The following is a 10,045-nucleotide window of genomic DNA, read 5'->3' as shown; positions in this document are numbered from 1 at the left end:
TATCCCCATATGTTACAAATCCTTGCTTTTTCTTCTCAAATGAGATGAACCTCTTCTTGTCTTCGGTCATGTGTCTTGAACAACCACCGTCAAGATAGCACAATGACTACAAATTTAGCAAGAACTTAGGTCCCCAATCTCATTATGGGTCCTTGGGATTAGTTCAAACGAACAAATATCATTTTACAACTTTAACCCATGCATATTTTCCATTTGGAACACCAAAATGTTTAATGTTGCATTTGTTTGATGTATGACCATGTCTCATGCAGTAAAAACAACAAACCTCATGCACTTTATTTTTCACAAAAGTCCCTTTTTCAACCCAAACTCTACAAGTTCTCTTAACTTTAGACTTCTTGTGTTGATGCATGTTTCTATTTTTCACATTGCTTTTAAAATTTGTTTTAGCATGTGAATGAGGCTTGGTTTCCTTTGCAAGTAAGTTCTCAAGAATGTCAATATCAAACATATGACTCTTACAAGATAGACATTCAACAGGATGTACAATAGCATTAGATTCAGATAATTTAATTTCTATATTACAAACTTTGTTTCTTAAAAAAACTTCTTCATCTAGCACCTTTTCATACTTCAACTTCAATTCATTATGCTCTTTCTTTAACTTTTTATATGTAGCATCAAGTTTTTCAGATTCATTCATCAATTCAAAGAAGGCTTTTTGTAAATCTATCTCAATATACTCAAAGCTAGAATCACTTACTTGACTTCCAACATCTTCTGAGTCAGCCATTAAGCACAAATTATCTTCTTCATCTGAATTGCTTGAGCTTGAAGAACTAGAAGCATTTTCTTCCTAAGTTATGTAAGCTTTCTTCTTCTTAGGAAACTTCCTTTCCTTCTTAACTTCACTCTTCTGGTTCTTAGGAATCCAGTCTTATCATGTCCTCTTTCTCCACATCCATAGCACTTAACACTTGATGGTAAACCTTGATTTTCTTTTCTTTCTCCACGATACTTATCCTTATCTTTTGATTTCATAAATTTAGCAAATTTCTTTATCATGAGGCTCATGTTTTCCTCATCATCATCGGAATCATCATCTTCAATTCTTTTGGAACTTTTTCCTTTTGAGATTTCAGAGTTGAAGGTAGGCGTCTTTCTTTTGCCTTGATCCTCTTCTCCAGTTAATCTCCTTTACTCAAGCTCATGCTCACGAAGCTTCCCAAAGAGAATCGCCATTGACATCTGAGTAAGGTTTTGAGACTCCGAGATGGAAATCACCTTTGGTTGCCAAGACCTATCCAATGATATCAAAATTTTAACATTTAATTCATCAGTATCAAAGGTCTTACCCAACCCTATCAAGTGGCTCACTATATGAGTGAAACACTTCTTGACATCAGAGATTGTCTCTTCAGGTTGCATTTTGAACATCTCATACTCCTGGATGAGTGTGTTCTTCCTTGCGCGTTTTACGTCCTCTGTACCTCATGTGTGACTCTAAGGACCTCCCACATCTCCTGTGCAGTCTTACAAACTAAAATTTTATAAAATTCATCAAGTACCACAACAGATGAAATAATATTACGAGACTTAATATCAAATGGACTCAACTATTTTCTTCAGTAGTCCAGTTAAAGTAAGGTTTTTCTACTTCTACATCGTCAATTGTACTTTTTGGAACATAAGGACCATTTTGCACGGCTTCCCAGATGCCTCTATCAACAAACCCCATAAAGATTTCCATTATGACTTTCCAGAACGCATAATTATCACCAGTAAAAAGTGGTGGTCTGTTGATGGAAGCACCTTCGACATACACTTGAGTTTGATGACCGACCATTTTCAGAAAAGTTTGAAAGAATATCAAAGCAAGCTCTGATACCAATTGTCGGAAACAATCGGTAACAAATAGAGTCGCGTAGCAGAATAAAAGTAATAAGCGGAAAAGCGTGTTCGGTCACAAATCAAGTTAAGATGGTCTATTTTGGAAAATTAATTTTCTTAGAAAAAATTTATCGAATAGTTGATATGCGTAAAATGTAAAGAGTGTAGGGAATAGAAAAATTAACATTGGATTTTTAACTGGTTCGATTAAAAAAAATCTACTTCCAATTGTTAATCACTATAAAAAGTGATTAACGTTTTCACTAAAAATCAGTTCAAACAAATTACAATAGAGTGAAAGAAAATATGATGATAGAACCTTCCTTCGACGAACGAACCAGAAGCAAGAAATCTACACTTTCCTGCGACCAACGAACCGAAACAGTGCAGATAAAATCTTCCTTCGACAAACAAACTAGAAGATGGAAACGGTGCCAACTCAAAGAGAACCGTTCCGACCTTTGACCCACAAAGCGCGAGCTTCTTGTATTCACGAGACGAGGTAAGGCACTTGAACTAGCTTTTCAGAACTTCCTCAGATAAACTGTATTCTCAAAAAGCTCAGAATTACCCTCTAAGGGTTTAGAACACCTATAAATAGCCTACAGGTTTGAATTTGAAAATACACATTACAACTGCTAGTGATAATCGATTATTGTAAGTTATAATCGATTATTCAAGTCCGTTACAAAGGTTTTCAAAGAGTGATAATCTATTATTCTAAGGCATAATCGATTATTCCATGGATTTTGGTAGTTCTCATCAAAACCTGTGATATTCGATTATTTGGAGTAATAATTGATTATTCCAGAGAGAAATGGTTTTTCAAGCATGCTCAGGATAATCGATTATAGCTTCACATAATCGATTAAATACATAACTTGACTAAAGACACGAGATTTTCTAAGTATTAGATATTCAAAGTCTTTCCTAGTACATTTATATCCTACAAAGTGCTTTTAAAACAATTATAACAGTTTCTTTAAGTCTATCTTCTTGCAGCATCATCAAAATTATTTACCTTCAAATTTACCAATGCTCCTCATTGTAACATCATCTTACTATGAAATTACCAACAGACAAGGGAACCATTTGCTTAGTTCGGGTAGATTAGAGGGTGGCACGTGAGTGCTACGTAGTAGGTTTGAAAGTGGAACCTTTAGTCTCTCGGCGAAAAACCAGGCGTTTGAAGGTAGTCATGGAAGACTTGGATCCAAGAACTAACATAGAGGATCGTATGGAACCCTTGGGAGAAACGAGACCGTTCAATTTGAGACAATCGACTAAGCAAACAACCTTTATTGGAAATAGCCTGACGGAGGATCAGGCCTAGGGTATAGTCCGAAAGTTGAAGTTGAACAACGACCTTTTCGTTTGGATTGTTGCTAACATGCCCGGTATACATCCAAATGTAATGTCGTATAAGTTAGCCTTGTTCAAGGAAGCTCGTCCAGTAGCGTAAAAGAAAAGGAGATTGAGAGAAGAGAAGAGGCAAGCGGTGGACATGGAAGTAAAAAATCTTTTAGAGGCAAGATTCGTTCGAGAGGTTAAGTACACCACTTGGTTGTCTACTGTGGTGTTGATGAAGAAGTCGAACGGATGATGAAGGTTGAAAAACAGTTATTTTCATATGTCATTTTAGACCAAATTACACCCTTTACTACTTGGAATGAGCTTAGAATCAAGCAAAACTCAATAAGTGAGTCTGTAGTGAGTCAAAAGTTGTTTTTAGCAATATTATACTTGTTTTGCATTGTTTTGTAGCATTTCTGAGAAAATGAAGAATGGAGTTGAAGATAAAGGTTGTAGACTCAAGAAAAGAGAAGAAAATTGAGGATTTGAAGAGTCGACGCACCGCCTGGCGGCAACTTACACCGCCGGGCGGTCCAAGGCAAGGAGTAGGCACCTGGCAATTGCGTTGGGCGGTTTTGGGGGAAACCACCGGGCGGTAGACCCCTACCGCCGGGCGCCACACTTATACCGCCGGGCGGTTGTCTGCTGGGCTTGGGCCTGTTTTCTGTTGCGCTCCTCACCTATATATAGCCCTATTGCGAGTTGAGATGCATTCTTTTGACAGAAGGGGACAGCCAGACCTAATTTTGCTCTCTGGAGAGGATCTCTTGGATACTTAGGCTCCTTTTCATCTTTTCTAGGGTTTGCTTTTCCATTCTTCATCCATTTTTCATCTAGATTCACCGTGAAAATGGTGAACTCAACCCTATTGTTGTTGGGGNAAACAATGTAATCTTTTGATACTCTCTTTTATTGAAACTCTTGATTTGAAGAGTCGATGCACCGTCGGGCGGAAACTTACACCGCCGGGCGGTTTTGAGGTTAGTGGGAAACCGCCGGGCGCCACACTTGTTCCGCCGGACGGTGGTTCGCTGGGCTTGGGCTTGTTTTTTGTTGCGCTCCTCACCTATAAATACCCCTATTTCGAGTTTAGAGACATTCTTTTGACAGAAGGGGGCGGCCAGACCTAATTTTGCTCTCTGGAGAGGATCTCTTGGATGCTTAGGCTCCTTTTCATCTTTTCTAGGGTTTGCTTTTCCATTCTTCTTCCATTTTTCATCTAGATTCACCATGAAAATGGTGAACTAAACCCTATTGTTTTTAGGGGAAACAATGTAATCTTTTGATACTCTCTTTTATTGAAACTCTTGATTATTTATATGGTTTCCATATGTTTTGATTGTTAATTGTTGGGTTCTCCTCTGTGCTTAATGCCTTTATCGTTTAACTCATTCGATAACTGATGTTTGTCTTTATTGATACGGGGACGTACAGTAATGTCATGAACTGGTGAGTAATTTCTTGATTATGNANTATCANCTAGGGATAGGGGTATGACGATCANTTGCTTTTAACTTNTGCTCTATAATGCTGTATTAATTGCTAGGGGAGGNTAGGGATAGCAAGCCAGTAATTAGTATTANGCTCTTTTCGCCGAGGGATCGGGTTAAGGGTAGGCTAAGAAAGTTGCAGGANAATTAATTAATCAAGCTAANAATTCAAGAGGAGTAAATAAGAGAGAGCGGATTAGATGAAATTGTAAACCCCCAACAACTCCATTCATCCATTGTTTTCTTCTTGTCAATTGAATCAATTTAGTTTGCATGTTTATATTTTATTCACACATCCAATTTATTAATTTTTATTTTCAAGTCTTATGATTTTAATTCACGCGAACGATAAGGCCTTCCGAGTCTCTTTGGAAAACGATACTTGGTCTTCCCATTTATTATTACTTGATACGATTTGGTACGCTTGCCAATCCGTTAACAAGTTTTTGGCACTGTTGTTGGGGACTCGAGGTTTATTTTTCTAGTAGTGTGAACTGATTGAATATGACTTGGTTGTAATTATTTTTGTTTTATTTTTGTTTAATTGCGTTTTATTTTATTTTTCTGTAAAAGCGCTTTTAGGGTGTGTTTCTTGTGTATGCAGGAAACAATACATACTAGAAGCAGAAAAGACCAGCAACCTCTCTTAGAAGGTTTACCAGACAGGAGGAGAAAGAGACGTCCTTCACGTGAGAGATCTGTTTCTCCTGAAGCAATTTCGCAGTCTTCGTTTGAGATTCCTGTTTCTGATTTTGAGGAGATGGCTAACCAACTTCCTCCTAGACGTACCTTGGGGGACGCAACAAACGCAGTAGGCCCCTTGAACTTCAACAATATAGCAATTCCAGTTGATAACGCAACCAGCATGGTGATGAGTCCAGCGCTCATCCAATTAGTCCAGAATAATCAATTCCATGGGTTGTCGAATGAGAATCCTTATAAGCATTTGACCATCTTTGGTGAGATTTGCAACACGGTTAAGATAACTGGAGTGCCGGATGACAGAGTTAGACTTAGTTTGTTTCCTTTCTCTCTTGGAGGAAATGAAAAGGATTGGTTGAATTCTTTCCCTGAAGGAACGTTCAGGACTTGGGAAGCGGTGGCACAACAATTTGTTACTAAATTCTTCCCAATTCCAAAAATTATATGGGAGCCCAATTTCAATATAAGCAAGGAAATTTCAACCAAGGCAATTCTAGCCAAGGTTGGAAAAATCACCCTAGTATTGGGCAAAACCAGAATAATTCATCTGAACAAGTGAGCAACTTCCGGTAGCAACAACCGTCCCCCTTATGGCAGTTGGTAAGCAGCTTGACTGAGACAGTTAGAGAATTAACTGGCAAATTTGATAAATTTTTGAAAGTTTATGAGTCTCAACAAGCGAGTGATCAAGCCAGCTTTAGATCTCTAGAGACACAGATTGGACAACTGTCTAAGAGGGTCGAAACCACAGAGAAAAATCAATTTTGGGCTAGCACTGACGTTAACCCAAAAGAGGAGTGCAAAGTGGTTGTTACAAGAAGAAAAAGGAAGCCGAAGGAGGAAACAATTGAGATCGGAAGCAGTGAGGACGAAGAGGAGGAGAGGATTCATAATAAGAATAAGAGTTGCGAAGAGAAGAAAGCAGAAAGAGAAAAAGAAAAGGAAGGTATTAAAGAATTACTCCGTAATATTCTTAATGAGGCACCTATTAATCTTAGAACATCTTTGCAAACTTCTGAATATGATGAGAGGATCAAATACTATCTGGGAAAGTTGATTGATCTGGGTTATGAAGAAAATCAAGAGCAGTTGGTTAAACCCAGGAAGAAGAACCATCCGCAGAAACTAGAGGACTCAGGAGCTTTGACTCTTCCTTGTGTCGTAAATGATGTAGATTTAGGAGAAGCTTTGATTGATTCAGGATCAAGCATTAATATGATGCCTCTCAGTGATTTTAAGAAGATTAGAGGGATAGAATTAAAGCCTACCAAGGTGATCTTGACAGTGGCGGATGGGTCTAGGAAGAAACCAGTTGGAATGGTGAAAAATGCAATTGTCCGGATTGAGGAGTTGGAATTTTTGGTTGATTTTATAGTTGTGGATATGACCAATGAAGGAAAAAATTCATTAATCTTAGGAAGACCGTTCATGCGGACTTCCAAGATGGTTATACGTATCCATGATGAAGGAATAAAGTTAAGGCATCATGACCGAGTGTTGATATATGGCTCTAAAGAGACTGTACAGAGGGAAGTCAGGAAAGTCAAGTATAAAAGGGCCAAAAGTGACATTGCAGAGGAACAAAAATCCACATGTATTTATTTTAATTCCAATTTTAATGCAGATTCATGAGAAAAGGAAGGTGTGCAAGAAGGAATCAACCTCTTCAGAGGATATGTCATTCCTGCGGGGCTTTGCAGTGCGATTTAAAAACAAGAAGTGGATTGTCAATAGAAAGCTAAAAGATGAAGGAATGGTGGAGATTAGAAGACCATATTCCACAGTAATCAAGAGGGTAGACAGAAGAAAATTGAGCCAATGGGACAATGAAGTTCCCAACGTGAAGAAAAAGAGTTGAAATTGCTGGAAATCATTTTTGTATTTTTAAGAACAATTTTTTTATTTTCAGTTATTTTCACTTTTTACTTTCATTGGAACATGTAATTCTTGAATTTGTGGAACAATTTTTGGGTAGCATCTACTGAGGGATGCTAAAAATTTTAAATCCACTGAAGGATTCCAGGAAGGCACACCTACTGATGGGTGTTGGAAGGAATTGCACTTACTGACAAGTGCTAAACAGGTTTGGGTCAGGCTCGCGACGTTAAACAAGCGCTACTAGGAGGCAACCTAGTTTTCTCTCTTTTACTTTTATTTTTGCATTTTAAATTCCTAGAATAGGTTGAATTTTAATTTCAGTGTGTACTCTTGGCTTTAATATTTTTTCTGAAAATGCTTGACTAACTGATGTGCATGATGAAACTATTTGTTGATCATTTGATGTGAATGATAATTGAGTTGTGTTGTGTGTGAATATCCAGTGAAATAGATGTGTGATAAATTATGATTGTGGTTATGATGCTAAGCATGGTGTATGAATGAACCTTGTGTGAGAAAGCATATGTGTGAGGTATTGAGCTCCAGAGTTTTTATTGTTGTATGCATTGTTCACTGGAAAGCATGAATGATATTGCCTTAATCTTGATGATTGATTGAATTGCATGTGAATGCCATATGATCAAGGCCATTTTTGAGAACCCTTCTTTAGCCAAATTTTCACCCAAAGTGCTTGAAAGTATTATACCCTTTTTGAACCTTAGCCTTAAACAGGATGTGAACCCTTGTCTTGAAAATCTTTACCTTGAGTTGGGATGAGCTTAATTGTATGTGATGAAAAGGTTCAAGTTTGGGGTTGTATGGGGGAAAATTGAAAAGAAAATGAAAAACATTGAGCTCAAATGTTGTGAAAAGAAAAATTCATGAGAAAAATAAAAGAAAAGAAGAAAAGCATGAAGAAGAGCTCAATGCAAAAAGAAAAAAAAAAGGGAAAAAGTTGGGTTTGAGTGAGATTGGTGAGGAAGAGAGTTATGCTTAAATGTGGAATACTATGATAGCTCTTTTGACTCAAGGATTTTGAATTCCGGAAAAACCAATTCTTTTTGTTAGCCCAACCTCATTACAAGCCTTGAAAAAGTCCTTTTGATGACACTTGCATGTAAAGATGTTGATTGTTTGAGTGGCAATTTTGTTTCATGTGACTTGTGAACAATAGAGAGTTGGAGTGTCACCTTAAACACTTGAGTGATTGAGTGAAACACTTGCTTGTTATGAACTGTTAATTTTCATGAGTGCATTTTTGCTTAGTGGATTGATCATTCATAATGTGTAACATCTGCTGTGCAATCTCTGGATCGAAAGCATGCAGTCATCTTATTTTGATTTCACTGAAGATGTGGGATTGAGTAATTTTGCCATGTACTTTGGGAATGTTGAAACATTGGATAGAAAAGGATAAAGCCAAGTTTTGTTTTGTGTGTTGTTTTGTTTTGTTTGCTTGAGGACAAGCAAAGTTCTAAGTTTGGGGTTTTGATGAAGGTTGGAAAACAGTTATTTTCAAATGTCATTTTAGACCAAATTACACCCTTTACTACTTGGAATGAGCTTAGAATCAAGCAAAACTCAATAAGTGAATCTGTAGAGAGTCAAAAGCTGTTTTTAGTGATATTATGCTTGTTTTGCATTGTTTTGTAGCATTTCTGAGAAAATGAAGAATGGAGTTGCAGATAAAGGTCGTAGACTCAAGAAAAGAGAAGAAAATTGAGGATTTGAAGAGTAGACGCACCGCCCGGCGGCAACTTACATCGACGGGCGGTCCAGAGCGAGGAGTAGGCACCTGGCGATGGCACTGGGCGGTTTTGAGGGAAACCGTCGGGCGGTAGAACCCTACCGCTGGGCGCCACACTTATACCGCCGGACGGTTGTCTGCTGGGCTTGGGCCTGTTTTCTGTTGCGCTCCTCACCTATATATAGCCCTATTGTGAGTTTAGATGCATTCTTTTGACAGAAGGGGGCTGCCAGACCTAATTTTGCTCTCTGGAGAGGATCTCTTGGATGCTTAGGCTCCTTTTCATCTTTGCTAGGGTTTGCTTTTCCATTCTTCATCCATTTTTCATCTAGATTCACCATGAAAATGGTGAACTAAACCCTATTGTTGTTGGGGGAAACAATGTAATCTTTTGATACTCTCTTTTATTGAAACTCTTGATATTTTATATGGTTTCCATATGTTTTGATTGTTAATTGTTGGGTGTTGACAAATTGGCAAGTGTACCAAATCGTACAAGTAATATAAATGGTAAGACCAAGTATCGTTTTTCCCAAGAGACTCGTATGGCTTTCTCGTTCGCGTGAATTAAAATAATAAAACTTGAAAAATAAAATTTAATAAATTGGATTTGAGGATAAAAATATTAACATGCAAAAGTAAAGTTGATTCAATTGACAAACGAAAACAATGGATGGATGGATGTTGTTGGGTACTAACAATTTCATCTATTCCATCTCTCTTACATACTACCTTTGACTATTAGATTGATTAATTGTTATGCGACTTTCTTAGCCTCCCCTTAACCTGATCCCTCGGCGAAAAGAGCCTAATATTAACTACCGGCTTGCTATCCCTAGCCTCCCCTAGTAATTAATACCGCATTATAAACAGAAGTTAGCGCAATTGATCGTCCTACCCCTATCCCTAGGTGGTATTGCAAAATCAAGAGATTACTCATCAGTTCATGTCATTACTGTATGTCCCCATATCAATAAAGACAAACATCAATATACCGAATGAGTTAAACGATAAAGGCCTTAAG

The sequence above is a fragment of the Vigna radiata genome, chromosome 6 (assembly GCF_000741045.1).
Source record: "Vigna radiata var. radiata cultivar VC1973A chromosome 6, Vradiata_ver6, whole genome shotgun sequence".
NCBI lineage: Eukaryota > Viridiplantae > Streptophyta > Magnoliopsida > Fabales > Fabaceae > Vigna > Vigna radiata.
The sequence above is the reverse complement of the archived record's forward strand: the minus strand, read 5'-3'. Positions refer to the sequence as shown.